The sequence below is a fragment of the Scyliorhinus torazame genome, chromosome 9 (assembly GCF_047496885.1).
Source record: "Scyliorhinus torazame isolate Kashiwa2021f chromosome 9, sScyTor2.1, whole genome shotgun sequence".
Lineage (NCBI taxonomy): Eukaryota > Metazoa > Chordata > Chondrichthyes > Carcharhiniformes > Scyliorhinidae > Scyliorhinus > Scyliorhinus torazame.
In genome coordinates this window covers 214,286,825-214,303,109 of record NC_092715.1, presented here as the reverse complement: position 1 = coordinate 214,303,109, position 16,285 = coordinate 214,286,825, and the positions used below count along the sequence as shown (strand labels likewise).

Here is a 16,285-nt window from a genome sequence, read left to right as displayed (position 1 = left end):
TTGTAAGACTTCGCTCAATTCTACTTGACTAGGTGGGGGGGGGGGGGGGCGGGGTTAGAGATGGGATGGGGGGGGGGGGGTTAGAGATGGGGTGGTGGACTAGATTAGACAGAGAGAATGCCCTCCTGTTTGGGTAGTATCTATGGTAATAGATGCTGGTTACAACCCGTGTGCTGGATCAGCCCTACTCCCACCCCCCCACCCCACGGCCATGTGCTGCCACCGCCCCGGAAGTGTTTGCCGCGGCAGGGGGAAGGGTGAAAGGCCATTCATTACTTCGCAACAGCTCGAGCCGGTCTGGAATACCGGCTGTGTTGGTAAAAAACACAGATATTCACCGGCTGCCTGCCCGCCGACTGGGCCCCTCAGTGAGTTCCCTCCGCCCGGGAGAGCGGCCTGTACCGGCTGCGTGTTCAGGCTGAGCGCCGGGAGCGGCTGTGCCCAGATAGGCCCCGAGCAGCTGGAGGGTGAGTAAGAAAAGGACCGAGAGAGAGAGGGGCAGCGCCTCCTCCATCCGCAGCACCAGAAACCCGGCCTGCCTGACTGTGAACACAGCCTCAAACACCAGTAAACCCGGCCTGCCTGACTGTGAACACAGCCTCAAACACCAGTAAACCCGGTCTGACTGACTGTGAACACAGCCTCTAACACCAGTAAACCCGGTCTGACTGTGAACACAGCCTCTAACACCAGTAAACCCGGTCTGACTGACTGTGAAACACAGCCTCTGTCACCAGTAAACCCGGTCTGACTGACTGTGAACACAGCCTCTGTCACCAGTAAACCCGGTCTGACTGACTGTGAACACAGCCTCTAACACCAGTAAACCCGGTCTGACTGACTGTGAACACAGCCTCTATCACCAGTAAACCCGGTCTGCCTGACTGTGAACACAGCCTCTATCACCAGTAAACCCGGTCTGACTGACTGTGAACACAGCCTCTAACACCAGTAAACCCGGTCTGCCTGACTGTGAACACAGCCTCTATCACCAGTAAACCCGGTCTGACTGTGAACACAGCCTCTATCACCAGTAAACCCGGTCTGACTGACTGTGAACACAGCCTCTATCACCAGTAAACCCGGTCTGCCTGACTGTGAACACAGCCTCTAACACCAGTAAACCCGGTCTGACTGACTGTGAACACAGCCTCTAACACCAGTAAACCCGGTCTGCCTGACTGTGAACACAGCCTCTAACACCAGTAAACCCGGTCTGCCTGACTGTGAACACAGCCTCTATCACCAGTAAACCCGGTCTGACTGACTGTGAACACAGCCTCTAACACCAGTAAACCCGGTCTGACTGACTGTGAACACAGCCTCTATCACCAGTAAACCCGGTCTGCCTGACTGTGAACACAGCCTCTAACACCAGTAAACCCGGTCTGACTGACTGTGAACACAGCCTCTATCACCAGTAAACCCGGTCTGACTGACTGTGAACACAGCCTCTATCACAAGTAAACCCGGTCTGACTGACTGTGAACACAGCCTCAATCACCAGTAAACCCGGTCTGACTGACTGTGAACACAGCCTCTATCACCAGTAAACCCGGTCTGACTGACTGTGAACACAGCCTCTATCACCAGTAAACCCGGTCTGACTGACTGAAACACAGCCTCTATCACCAGTAAACCCGGTCTGACTGTGAACACAGCCTCTATCACCAGTAAACCCGGTCTGACTGTGAACACAGCCTCTATCACCAGTAAACCCGGTCTGACTGACTGTGAACACAGCCTCTATCACCAGTAAACCCGGTCTGACTGACTGTGAACACAGCCTCTATCACCAGTAAACCCGGTCTGCCTGACTGTGAACGCAGCCTCTATCACCAGTAAACCCAGTCTGACTGTGAACACAGCCTCTATCACCAGTAAACCCGGTCTGACTGACTGAACACAGCCTCTATCACCAGTAAACCCGGTCTGACTGACTGTGAGCACAGCCTCTATCACCAGTAAACCCGGTCTGACTGACTGTGAACACAGCCTCTATCACCCGGTCTGACTGACTGTGAACACAGCCTCTATCACCAGTAAACCCCGGTCTGACTGACTGAAACACAGCCTCTAACACCAGTAAACCCGGTCTGCCTGACTGTGAACACAGCCTCTATCACCAGTAAACCCGGTCTCATTGACTGTGAACACAGCCTCAAACACCAGTAAACCCGATCTGACTGACTGTGAACACAACATCAAACACCAGTAAACCCGGTCTGACTGACTGTGAACACAGCCTCTATCACCAGTAAACCCGGTCTGACTGACTGTGAAACACAGCCTCTATCACCAGTAAACCCGGTCTGACTGACTGTGAACACAGCCTCAATCACCAGTAAACCCGGTCTGACTGACTGTGAACACAGCCTCTATCACCAGTAAACCCCGGTCTGACTGACTGTGAACACAGCCTCTAACACCAGTAAACCCGGTCTGACTGACTGTGAACACAGCCTCTATCACCAGTAAACCCGGTCTGACTGACTGTGAAACAAAGCCTTGAACACCAGTAAACCCATCCTGACTGACTGTGAAACACAGCCTCTAACACTAGTAAACCCGGTCACAGTGACAGTAAAACACAGCCTCTTAACACCAGTAAATCCAGTCTGACTGACTGTAAAACACAACCTCTAACACCAGTAAACCCAGTCTGACTGACTGTAAAACACAACCTCTAACACCAGTAAACCCGGTCTGACTGACTGTGAACACAGCCTCAAACACCAGTAAACCCGGTCTGACTGACTGTGAACACAGCCTCAAACACCAGTAAACCCGGTCTGACTGACTGTACACAGCCTCCATCACCAGTAAACCCGGTCTGCCTGACTGTGAACACAGCCTCTACCACCAGTAAGCCCGGTCTGACTGACTGTGAACACAGCCTCTATCACCAGAAACCCGATCTGCCTGACTGTGAACACAGACTCTATCACCAGAAACCCGGCCTGACTGACTGTGAACACAGCCTCTATCACCAGTAAACCCGGTCTGACTGACTGTGAACACAGCCTTTATCACCAGAAACCCGGTCTGACTGACTGTGAACACAGCCTCTATCACCAGAAACCCGGTCTGACTGACTGTGAACACAGCCTCTATCACCAGTAAACCCGGTCTGACTGACTGTGAACGCAGCCTCGATCACCAGTAAACCCGATCTGACTGACTGTGAACACAGCCTCTATCACCAGTAAACCCTGTCTGACTGACTGTGAACACAGCCTCTATCACCAGTAAACCCGGTCTGACTGACTGTGAACACAGCCTCTATCACCAGTAAACCTGGTCTGACTGACTGTGAGCACAGCCTCTATCACCAGTAAACCTGGTCTGACTGACTGTGAACACAGCCGCTATCACCAGAAACCCCGGTCTGACTGACTGTGAACACAGCCTCTATCACCAGTAAACCCAGTCTGACTGACTGAACACAGCCTCTATCACCAGTAAACCCGGTCTGACTGACTGTGAACACAGACTCTAACACCAGTAAACCCGGTCTGACTGACTGTGAACACAGCCTAAAACACCAGTAAACCCGATCTGACTGACTGTGAACACAGCCTCTATCACCAGTAAACCCGGTCTCACTGACTGTGAACACAGCCTCTAACACCAGTAAACCCGGCTGACTGACTGTGAACACAGCCTCAAACACCAGTAAACCCGGTCTGCCTGACTGTGAACACAGCCTCTATCACCAGTAAACCCGGTCTCACTGACTGTGAACACAGCCTCAAACACCAGTAAACCCGATCTGACTGACTGTGAACACAACATCAAACACCCGTAAACCCGGTCTCAGTGATAGTAAAACACAGCCTCAAACACCAGTAAACCCGGTCTCAGTGATAGTAAAACACAGCCTCTAACACCAGTAATCCCGGTCACAGTGACAGTAAAACACAGCCTCTACCACCAGTAAACCCGGTCTCACTGACTGTGAACACAGCCTCAAACACCAGTAAACCCGGACTGACTGACTGTGAACACAGCCTCAAACACCAGTAAACCCGGTCTGCCTGACTGTGAACACAGCCTCTATCACCAGTAAACCCGGTCTCACTGACTGTGAACACAGCCTCAAACACCAGTAAACCCGATCTGACTGACTGTGAACACAACATCAAACACCAGTAAACCCGGTCTCAGTGATAGTAAAACACAGCCTCAAACACCAGTAAACCCGGTCTCAGTGATAGTAAAACACAGCCTCTAACACCAGTAATCCCGGTCACAGTGACAGTAAAACACAGCCTCTACCACCAGTAAACCTGGTCTCAGTGACTGTAAAACACAGCCTTTAACACCAGTACACCCGGTCTGGCTGTCTGGGAAACACAGCCTCTAACACCAGTAATCCCGGTCACAGTGACAGTAAAACACAGCCTCTACCACCAGTAAACCCGGTCTCACTGACTGTGAACACAGCCTCAAACACCAGTAAACCCGGACTGACTGACTGTGAACACAGCCTCAAACACCAGTAAACCCGGTCTGCCTGACTGTGAACACAGCCTCTATCACCAGTAAACCCGGTCTCACTGACTGTGAACACAGCCTCAAACACCAGTAAACCCGATCTGACTGACTGTGAACACAACATCAAACACCAGTAAACCCGGTCTCAGTGATAGTAAAACACAGCCTCAAACACCAGTAAACCCGGTCTCAGTGATAGTAAAACACAGCCTCTAACACCAGTAATCCCGGTCACAGTGACAGTAAAACACAGCCTCTACCACCAGTAAACCTGGTCTCAGTGACTGTAAAACACAGCCTTTAACACCAGTACACCCGGTCTGGCTGTCTGGGAAACACAGCCTCTAACACCAGTAAATCCAGTCTGACTGGCTGTGAAACAAAGCCTTGAACACCAGTAAACCCATCATGACTGACTGTGAAACACAGCCTCTAACACCAGTAAATCCAGTCTGACTCACTGTGAAACAAAGCCTTGAACACCAGTAAACCCATCATGACTGACTGTGAAACACAGCCTCTAACACCAGTAAACCCCGGTCACAGTGACAGTAAAACACAGCCTCTACCACCAGTAAGCCCGGTCTCAGTGACTGTAAAACACAGCCTCTAACACCAGTAAACCCAGTCTCAGCGACAGTAAAACACCAGCCTCTATCATCAGTAAACCCGGTCACAGTGACAGTAAAACACAGCCTTTAACCCCAGTAAACCCGGTCTGACTGACTGTGAAACACAGCGTCTTAACACCAGTAAATCCAGTCTGACTGACTGTAAAACACAACCTCTAACACCAGTAAACCCGGTCTGACTGACTGTGAACACAGCCTCGAACACCAGTAAACCCGGTCTGACTGACTGTGAACACAGCCTCAAACACCAGTAAACCCGGTCTGACTGACTGGGAACACAGCCTCAAACACCAGTAAACCCGGTCTGACTGACTGTGAACACAGCCTCAAACACCAGTAAACCCGGTCTGACTGACTGTGAACACAGCCTCAAACACCAGTAAACCCGGTCTGACTGACTGTGAACACAGCCTCAAACACCAGTAAACCCAGTCTGACTGACTGTGAACACAGCCTGAAACACCAGTAAACCCGGTCTGACTGACTGTGAACACAGCCTCTAACACCAGTAAACCCGGTCTGACTGACTGTGAACACAGCCGCTAACACCAGTAAGCCCGGTCTGACTGACTTTGAACACAGCCGCTAACACCAGTAAACCCGGTCTGCCTGACTGTGAACACAGCCTCTATCACCAGTAAACCCGGTCTGCCTGTGAACACAGCCTCTATCACCAGTAAACCCGGTCTGACTGACTGTGAACACAGCCTCAAACATCAGTAAACCCGGTCTGACTGACTGTGAACACAACCTCAAACACCAGTAAACCCGGTCTGACTGACTGTGAAACACAGCCTCTAACACCAGTAAACCCAGTCTGCCTGACTGTGAACACAGCCGCTAACACCAGTAAACCCAGTCTGACTGACTGTAAAACACAGCCTCTAACATCAGTAAACCCAGTCTGACTGACTGTGAACAAACCCTCTAACACCAGTAAACCCGGTCTGACTGACTGTGAACACAGCCTCTAACACCAGTAAACCCGGTCTGACTGACTGTGAACACAGCCTCTAACACCAGTAAACCCGGTCTGACTGACTGTGAACACAGCCTCTATCACCAGTAAACCCGGTCTGACTGACTGTGAACACAGCCTCTATCACCAGTAAACCCGGTCTGACTGACTGTGAACACAGCCTCTAACACCAGTAAACCCGGTCTGACTGACTGTGAACACAGCCTCTATCACCAGTAAACCCAGTCTGACTGACTGTGAAACACAGCCTCTAACACCAGTAAACCCGGTCTGACTGACTGTGAACACAGCCTCTGACACCAGTAAACCCGGTCTGACTGACTGTGAACACAGCCTCTATCACCAGTAAACCCGGTCTGCCTGACTGTGAACACAGCCTCTATCACCAGTAAACCCGGTCTGCCTGACTGTGAACACAGCCTCTATCACCAGTAAACCCAGTCTGACTGACTGTGAAACACAGCCTCTATCACCAGTAAACCCAGTCTGACTGACTGTGAACACAGCCTCTAACACCAGTAAACCCGGTCTGACTGACTGTGAACACAGCCTCTATCACCAGTAAACCCAGTCTGACTGACTGTGAACACAGCCTCAAACACCAGTAAACCCGGTCTGACTGACTGTGAACACAGCCTCAAACACCAGTTAACCCGGTCTGACTGACTGTGAACACAGCCTCAAACACCAGTAAACCCAGTCTGACTGACTGTGAACACAGCCTCGAACACCAGTAAACCCGGTCTGACTGACTGTGAACACAGCCTCAAACACCAGTAAACCCAGTCTGACTGACTGTGAACACAGCCTCTATCACCAGTAAACCCGGTCTGACTGACTGTGAACACAGCCTCTATCACCAGTAAACCCGGTCTGACTGACTGAAACACAGCCTCTATCACCAGTAAACCCGGTCTGACTGTGAACACAGCCTCTATCACCAGTAAACCCGGTCTGACTGTGAACACAGCCTCTATCACCAGTAAACCCGGTCTGACTGACTGTGAACACAGCCTCTATCACCAGTAAACCCGGTCTGACTGACTGTGAACACAGCCTCTATCACCAGTAAACCCGGTCTGCCTGACTGTGAACGCAGCCTCTATCACCAGTAAACCCAGTCTGACTGTGAACACAGCCTCTATCACCAGTAAACCCGGTCTGACTGACTGAACACAGCCTCTATCACCAGTAAACCCGGTCTGACTGACTGTGAGCACAGCCTCTATCACCAGTAAACCCGGTCTGACTGACTGTGAACACAGCCTCTATCACCCGGTCTGACTGACTGTGAACACAGCCTCTATCACCAGTAAACCCCGGTCTGACTGACTGAAACACAGCCTCTAACACCAGTAAACCCGGTCTGCCTGACTGTGAACACAGCCTCTATCACCAGTAAACCCGGTCTCATTGACTGTGAACACAGCCTCAAACACCAGTAAACCCGATCTGACTGACTGTGAACACAACATCAAACACCAGTAAACCCGGTCTGACTGACTGTGAACACAGCCTCTATCACCAGTAAACCCGGTCTGACTGACTGTGAAACACAGCCTCTATCACCAGTAAACCCGGTCTGACTGACTGTGAACACAGCCTCAATCACCAGTAAACCCGGTCTGACTGACTGTGAACACAGCCTCTATCACCAGTAAACCCCGGTCTGACTGACTGTGAACACAGCCTCTAACACCAGTAAACCCGGTCTGACTGACTGTGAACACAGCCTCTATCACCAGTAAACCCGGTCTGACTGACTGTGAAACAAAGCCTTGAACACCAGTAAACCCATCCTGACTGACTGTGAAACACAGCCTCTAACACTAGTAAACCCGGTCACAGTGACAGTAAAACACAGCCTCTTAACACCAGTAAATCCAGTCTGACTGACTGTAAAACACAACCTCTAACACCAGTAAACCCAGTCTGACTGACTGTAAAACACAACCTCTAACACCAGTAAACCCGGTCTGACTGACTGTGAACACAGCCTCAAACACCAGTAAACCCGGTCTGACTGACTGTGAACACAGCCTCAAACACCAGTAAACCCGGTCTGACTGACTGTACACAGCCTCCATCACCAGTAAACCCGGTCTGCCTGACTGTGAACACAGCCTCTACCACCAGTAAGCCCGGTCTGACTGACTGTGAACACAGCCTCTATCACCAGAAACCCGATCTGCCTGACTGTGAACACAGACTCTATCACCAGAAACCCGGCCTGACTGACTGTGAACACAGCCTCTATCACCAGTAAACCCGGTCTGACTGACTGTGAACACAGCCTTTATCACCAGAAACCCGGTCTGACTGACTGTGAACACAGCCTCTATCACCAGAAACCCGGTCTGACTGACTGTGAACACAGCCTCTATCACCAGTAAACCCGGTCTGACTGACTGTGAACGCAGCCTCGATCACCAGTAAACCCGATCTGACTGACTGTGAACACAGCCTCTATCACCAGTAAACCCTGTCTGACTGACTGTGAACACAGCCTCTATCACCAGTAAACCCGGTCTGACTGACTGTGAACACAGCCTCTATCACCAGTAAACCCGGTCTGACTGACTGTGAGCACAGCCTCTATCACCAGTAAACCTGGTCTGACTGACTGTGAACACAGCCGCTATCACCAGAAACCCCGGTCTGACTGACTGTGAACACAGCCTCTATCACCAGTAAACCCAGTCTGACTGACTGAACACAGCCTCTATCACCAGTAAACCCGGTCTGACTGACTGTGAACACAGACTCTAACACCAGTAAACCCGGTCTGACTGACTGTGAACACAGCCTAAAACACCAGTAAACCCGATCTGACTGACTGTGAACACAGCCTCTATCACCAGTAAACCCGGTCTCACTGACTGTGAACACAGCCTCTAACACCAGTAAACCCGGCTGACTGACTGTGAACACAGCCTCAAACACCAGTAAACCCGGTCTGCCTGACTGTGAACACAGCCTCTATCACCAGTAAACCCGGTCTCACTGACTGTGAACACAGCCTCAAACACCAGTAAACCCGATCTGACTGACTGTGAACACAACATCAAACACCCGTAAACCCGGTCTCAGTGATAGTAAAACACAGCCTCAAACACCAGTAAACCCGGTCTCAGTGATAGTAAAACACAGCCTCTAACACCAGTAATCCCGGTCACAGTGACAGTAAAACACAGCCTCTACCACCAGTAAACCCGGTCTCACTGACTGTGAACACAGCCTCAAACACCAGTAAACCCGGACTGACTGACTGTGAACACAGCCTCAAACACCAGTAAACCCGGTCTGCCTGACTGTGAACACAGCCTCTATCACCAGTAAACCCGGTCTCACTGACTGTGAACACAGCCTCAAACACCAGTAAACCCGATCTGACTGACTGTGAACACAACATCAAACACCAGTAAACCCGGTCTCAGTGATAGTAAAACACAGCCTCAAACACCAGTAAACCCGGTCTCAGTGATAGTAAAACACAGCCTCTAACACCAGTAATCCCGGTCACAGTGACAGTAAAACACAGCCTCTACCACCAGTAAACCTGGTCTCAGTGACTGTAAAACACAGCCTTTAACACCAGTACACCCGGTCTGGCTGTCTGGGAAACACAGCCTCTAACACCAGTAAATCCAGTCTGACTGGCTGTGAAACAAAGCCTTGAACACCAGTAAACCCATCATGACTGACTGTGAAACACAGCCTCTAACACCAGTAAATCCAGTCTGACTCACTGTGAAACAAAGCCTTGAACACCAGTAAACCCATCATGACTGACTGTGAAACACAGCCTCTAACACCAGTAAACCCCGGTCACAGTGACAGTAAAACACAGCCTCTACCACCAGTAAGCCCGGTCTCAGTGACTGTAAAACACAGCCTCTAACACCAGTAAACCCAGTCTCAGCGACAGTAAAACACCAGCCTCTATCATCAGTAAACCCGGTCACAGTGACAGTAAAACACAGCCTTTAACCCCAGTAAACCCGGTCTGACTGACTGTGAAACACAGCGTCTTAACACCAGTAAATCCAGTCTGACTGACTGTAAAACACAACCTCTAACACCAGTAAACCCGGTCTGACTGACTGTGAACACAGCCTCGAACACCAGTAAACCCGGTCTGACTGACTGTGAACACAGCCTCAAACACCAGTAAACCCGGTCTGACTGACTGGGAACACAGCCTCAAACACCAGTAAACCCGGTCTGACTGACTGTGAACACAGCCTCAAACACCAGTAAACCCGGTCTGACTGACTGTGAACACAGCCTCAAACACCAGTAAACCCGGTCTGACTGACTGTGAACACAGCCTCAAACACCAGTAAACCCAGTCTGACTGACTGTGAACACAGCCTGAAACACCAGTAAACCCGGTCTGACTGACTGTGAACACAGCCTCTAACACCAGTAAACCCGGTCTGACTGACTGTGAACACAGCCGCTAACACCAGTAAGCCCGGTCTGACTGACTTTGAACACAGCCGCTAACACCAGTAAACCCGGTCTGCCTGACTGTGAACACAGCCTCTATCACCAGTAAACCCGGTCTGCCTGTGAACACAGCCTCTATCACCAGTAAACCCGGTCTGACTGACTGTGAACACAGCCTCAAACATCAGTAAACCCGGTCTGACTGACTGTGAACACAACCTCAAACACCAGTAAACCCGGTCTGACTGACTGTGAAACACAGCCTCTAACACCAGTAAACCCAGTCTGCCTGACTGTGAACACAGCCGCTAACACCAGTAAACCCAGTCTGACTGACTGTAAAACACAGCCTCTAACATCAGTAAACCCAGTCTGACTGACTGTGAACAAACCCTCTAACACCAGTAAACCCGGTCTGACTGACTGTGAACACAGCCTCTAACACCAGTAAACCCGGTCTGACTGACTGTGAACACAGCCTCTAACACCAGTAAACCCGGTCTGACTGACTGTGAACACAGCCTCTATCACCAGTAAACCCGGTCTGACTGACTGTGAACACAGCCTCTATCACCAGTAAACCCGGTCTGACTGACTGTGAACACAGCCTCTAACACCAGTAAACCCGGTCTGACTGACTGTGAACACAGCCTCTATCACCAGTAAACCCAGTCTGACTGACTGTGAAACACAGCCTCTAACACCAGTAAACCCGGTCTGACTGACTGTGAACACAGCCTCTGACACCAGTAAACCCGGTCTGACTGACTGTGAACACAGCCTCTATCACCAGTAAACCCGGTCTGCCTGACTGTGAACACAGCCTCTATCACCAGTAAACCCGGTCTGCCTGACTGTGAACACAGCCTCTATCACCAGTAAACCCAGTCTGACTGACTGTGAAACACAGCCTCTATCACCAGTAAACCCAGTCTGACTGACTGTGAACACAGCCTCTAACACCAGTAAACCCGGTCTGACTGACTGTGAACACAGCCTCTATCACCAGTAAACCCAGTCTGACTGACTGTGAACACAGCCTCAAACACCAGTAAACCCGGTCTGACTGACTGTGAACACAGCCTCAAACACCAGTTAACCCGGTCTGACTGACTGTGAACACAGCCTCAAACACCAGTAAACCCAGTCTGACTGACTGTGAACACAGCCTCGAACACCAGTAAACCCGGTCTGACTGACTGTGAACACAGCCTCAAACACCAGTAAACCCAGTCTGACTGACTGTGAACACAGCCTCTATCACCAGTAAACCCGGTCTGACTGACTGTGAACACAGCCTCAAACACCAGTAAACCCAGTCTGACTGACTGTGAAACACAGCCTCTATCACCAGTAAACCCGGACTGACTGACTGTGAACACAGCCTCAAACACCAGTAAACCCGGTCTGACTGACTGTGAAACACAGCCTCTATCACCAGTAAACCCGGTCTGACTGACTGTGAACACAGCCTCAAACACCAGTAAACCCGGTCTGACTGACTGTGAACACAGCCTCTATCACCAGTAAACCCGGTCTGACTGACTGTGAACACAGCCTCTATCACCAGTAAACCCGGTCTGACTGACTGTGAAACACAGCCTCAAACACCAGTAAACCCAGTCTGACTGACTGTGAACACAGCCTCACACACCAGTAAACCCGGTCTGACTGACTGTGAACACCAGCCTCAAACACCAGTAAACCCGGTCTGACTGACTGTGAACACAGCCTCTATCACCAGTAAACCCAGTCTGACTGACTGTGAACACAGCCTTAAACACCAGTAAACCCAGTCTGACTGACTGTGAACACCAGCCTCAAACACCAGTAAACCCGGTCTGACTGACTGTGAACACAGCCTCTAACACCAGTAAACCCGGTCTGACTGACTGTGAACACAGCCTCAAACACCAGTAAACCCAGTCTGACTGACTGTGAACACAGCCTCTATCACCAGTAAACCCAGTCTCACTGACTGTGAACACAGCCTCAAACACCAGTAAACCCGATCTGACTGACTGTGAACACAGCCTCTATCACCAGTAAACCCAGTCTCACTGACTGTGAACACAGCCTCAAACACCAGTAAACCCGGTCTCAGTGATAGTAAAACACAGCCTCTAACATCAGTAAACCCGGTCTCAGTGATATTAAAACACAGCCTCTAACACCAGTAAACCCGGTCTCACTGATAGTAAAACACAGCCCCTAACACCAGTAAACCCGGTCACAGTGACAGTAAAACACAGCCTCTAACACCAGTAAACCCGGTCACAGAGACAGTAAAACACAGCATTTAACACCAGTAAACCCGGTCACAGTGACAGTAAAACACAGCCTCTAACATCAGTAAACCCGGTCACAGTGACAGTAAAACACAGCCTTTAACACCAGTAAACCCGGTCACAGAGACAGTAAAACACAGCCTTTAACACCAGTAAACCCGGTCACAGTGATAGTACAACGCAGCCTCGAACACCAGTAAACCCGGTCACAGTGACAGTAAAACACAGCCTCGAACACCAGTAAACCCGGTCTCAGTGATAGTAAAACACAGCCTCTAACACCAGTAAACCCGGTCACAGAGACATTAAAACACAGCCTTTAACACCAGTAAACCCGGTCAAACTGACTGTGAAACACAGCCTCGAACACCAGTAAACCCGTTCTCAGTGACCATGAAACACAGCCTCTATCACCAGTAAACCCAGTCTGACTGACTGTAAAACACAGCCTCTAACACCAGTAAACCCGTTCTCAGTGACTGTAAAACACAGCCTCTAACACCAGTAAACCCAGTCTCAGTGTCTGTGAAACACAGCCTCCAGCACGAGTAATCCCGGTCTCAGTAACTACACAACTAAGCCTCCGACACCAGTAAACCCGCTCTCACTACAACACAGTTAATAACACCAGTAAATTCGGTGTCATTGACCCTATACAACACAACCAATAACACCAGTATACCTACTGTCACTAACAACACAGCACAGGCTCTAACACCAGTAAACCCAGTTTTACTAATTACACAACACAGCTTATGAGACTAGTAAACCTGATCTCACTAACCCTACACTACGCAGCGAATAACACCAGTCAACCTGCTCTGACTAAATCACAGCTAATAACACCAGTAAGACTGCTGTCACTAACTCCAAAACGCAGCCTCCAACACCGGTAAACACGGTTTTACTAACCATATACAACCCAACCAAAACGTCTGTAAACCCAGTCTCTAACTACACAACACAGCCTCTAACACCAGTGTACCCGGTCTCACTGACCATACACAACACATAAAGCCAATTAACCTGCTCTCATGACACTACACCTAATAACACCAGTAAACCCAATTTCACTAATTACACAACCCAACCTATGACGCTAGTAAACTCAGTCTGACTAGCCCGTCACAACACTGCTAAGAACACCAGTGAACCGCCCTCACTCACCCTACACAATACAGCTAATGACACTAGTTAACCTGCTCTCACTGACAATACACACCACACCTAATAACACCAGTAAACCTGCTTTCACTAACCCTAAACAACATAGCTGATAATACCAATAAACCCAGGCTCACAAACCCCACACAACACCGCTGATAACACTAGTTAACCCACTCTCAATAACCCTACACGACACAGCCAAAAACACCAGTTAACCAGCACTCACTACAACATAGCAATTAATTAGCAAACCCGCTCTCAATAACTACACAACACAGTCTTTGAAAACAGTAAACTCAATCCACTAGCCTTACACAAGAGTTAATAACACCAGTAAACCTGGTCTCACTAACTCCACTACACAGCCACTGCAATAAATCCATTTTCACTAAGTACACACTCACTTGATCTTCGTTCACAAAATTCAACCCACTACACTCCACATCACAGCCTCACCAACACCAGTGCATCAAGTCTTTAACATTACTACTCGAATCACCCTCATTGCTCGATCCACTGTTGCTGACACCCACACTTCCCAAGTCTTGATCCACCTTGACAACATGCAATATTACTTCGCTCTAACATTCTCTGGGAATTACACAGTGCTTTACAGTCATTGGAGTGTAGAGGATCTGTATTTGTGAAGTTGATTGAGGGATCAATATTGGTCAGGACACCAGGGATAACTCCCATTCTGTTCTTCAAGCGAATGTCATGGGATCTGTCTTGTCCACCTATCAGAGCAGAGGAGGCCCTGTTTTAATGACTCCTCCTGAGCATCCTGCTCAGTCTGGCACTCCCTCAGTAATCAGCCTCAATCTTGCAGGCTTGAACATCCTCCGAGGCCCGTGGAGACCTTTTGACCCGACCCGACCTGACCTCCACGACCTGGAAGTGGATCGGGCCCAAACTGGAAGTGCAGCCACGACCTCGATTTGGAGCCGACCCGGACCTCTGAGCTCCCAACCCGGCCTAACAACCTGACGCCAGCCCCCGGATCGCCCGGCCCAGTCCCTGGAGTTCGCGACCCGATCCCTGATGACGAGACCCAGCCCAACTCGACCCCGAGAGACCCGCCCAGCGACCCGACCAGGAGAGGCCCGCCCAGCAACCCGACCTACCTGGAGATGGAAGAAAGAAAATTCCACGTGGAGGCCCGACCGGGGCTACGTCATGACCCGACCTCAGGAGCGCCCAGGGAGGGAACAGACCACAGGACTCAGCCCAACCTGCCTCAGGAAGCCCCTGCCCAGGACCCAGGGCCCCCAAAATGGCGGAAACTCCACGCGAGGACCCAGGTATTCCTGTACCCACAGAACACCGGGACCCATCCGGATCGCAAACTAGCAACACCTCTACCTCAACCAGCACCTGGGACCCTGCCAGACGCGTCCCCGGAAACGCAACCAGAGCCCTGGTCCCCGCCAGTGCCCTGGACCCCGCCAGGCGCAACCACCTACTTTCCACAAGGTCAGACTTCTCCCATCGGATCCCAGGATTTTCCAGCCGCAGCCGCCGACCGAGGAAGCGAGGGAAACGCGGCGGTCTGCAGGTTAGACTGAAGCAATGCGGTTTCAAGACCCCTCCCCCCAGCATACTCCTGGCAAACATCCAAGCCATCGAAAACAAACTGGATGAACTTAACGCTAGACTTACCTCTCAGAGGGAAGTAAGAGACTGCTGTGTGCTCTGTTTCACAGAGACATGGTTCACCCCCACCTCACCTGACTGCCATACAACCTGAAGGCTTCTCAATTCACCGGGCGGACCGCACTGCGTCATCAGGCAAAGCAAAGGGTGGAGGGGTGTGCCTCCTCATCAACTCCTCGTGCTTGGATGTGGCGACCTACTGCTCGCCGGACCTGGAATACCTGACCGTGAAGTGCCGCCCATACTATCTTCTACATCCCACCCCAGGCAGAAGTGAGGAAGGCGCTGGACGAACTGTACACAGTTATAAACAACTACGAAACAGAACACTCGGAGGCCTTGTTCATTGTGGCCGGAGACTTCAACAAGGCCAACCTCGAGTGTACTGCCAAAATTCCACCAGCACATCTCCTGTCCCACCAGGGGCGACAGCACTCTTGACCACTGCTACTCAAAAATCAAGGGCGCCTACCGTTCCATCCCTCGACTGCACTTTGGGAAATCAGACCATAAGACGGTGCTCCTTTTCCTGGCATACAAGCAGAAACACAAGCGGGAGAATCCACCTAAGAAGGTTGTGCAGTGCTGGTCCGAGGAAACAGAAGAGCTCTTACGTG

At 50.6% G+C, this 16,285-nt stretch overlaps 1 protein-coding gene across 2 annotated transcripts in view; it reads left to right on the top strand.

Moving 5' to 3' along the window:
- The first annotated feature begins 228 nt into the window (after positions 1–228).
- uba6 (ubiquitin like modifier activating enzyme 6) overlaps positions 229–16,285 on the top strand; it is a 294,389-nt gene continuing 278,332 nt past the window's right edge. Inside the window, exon 1 of one of the 2 annotated variants that reach the window (XM_072517066.1) lies at positions 229–467. The gene's annotated coding sequence lies outside the window, so the exon portion shown is untranslated. The remainder of the gene's footprint in view (positions 468–16,285) is intronic. The other variant, XM_072517065.1, reaches the window with a different exon arrangement.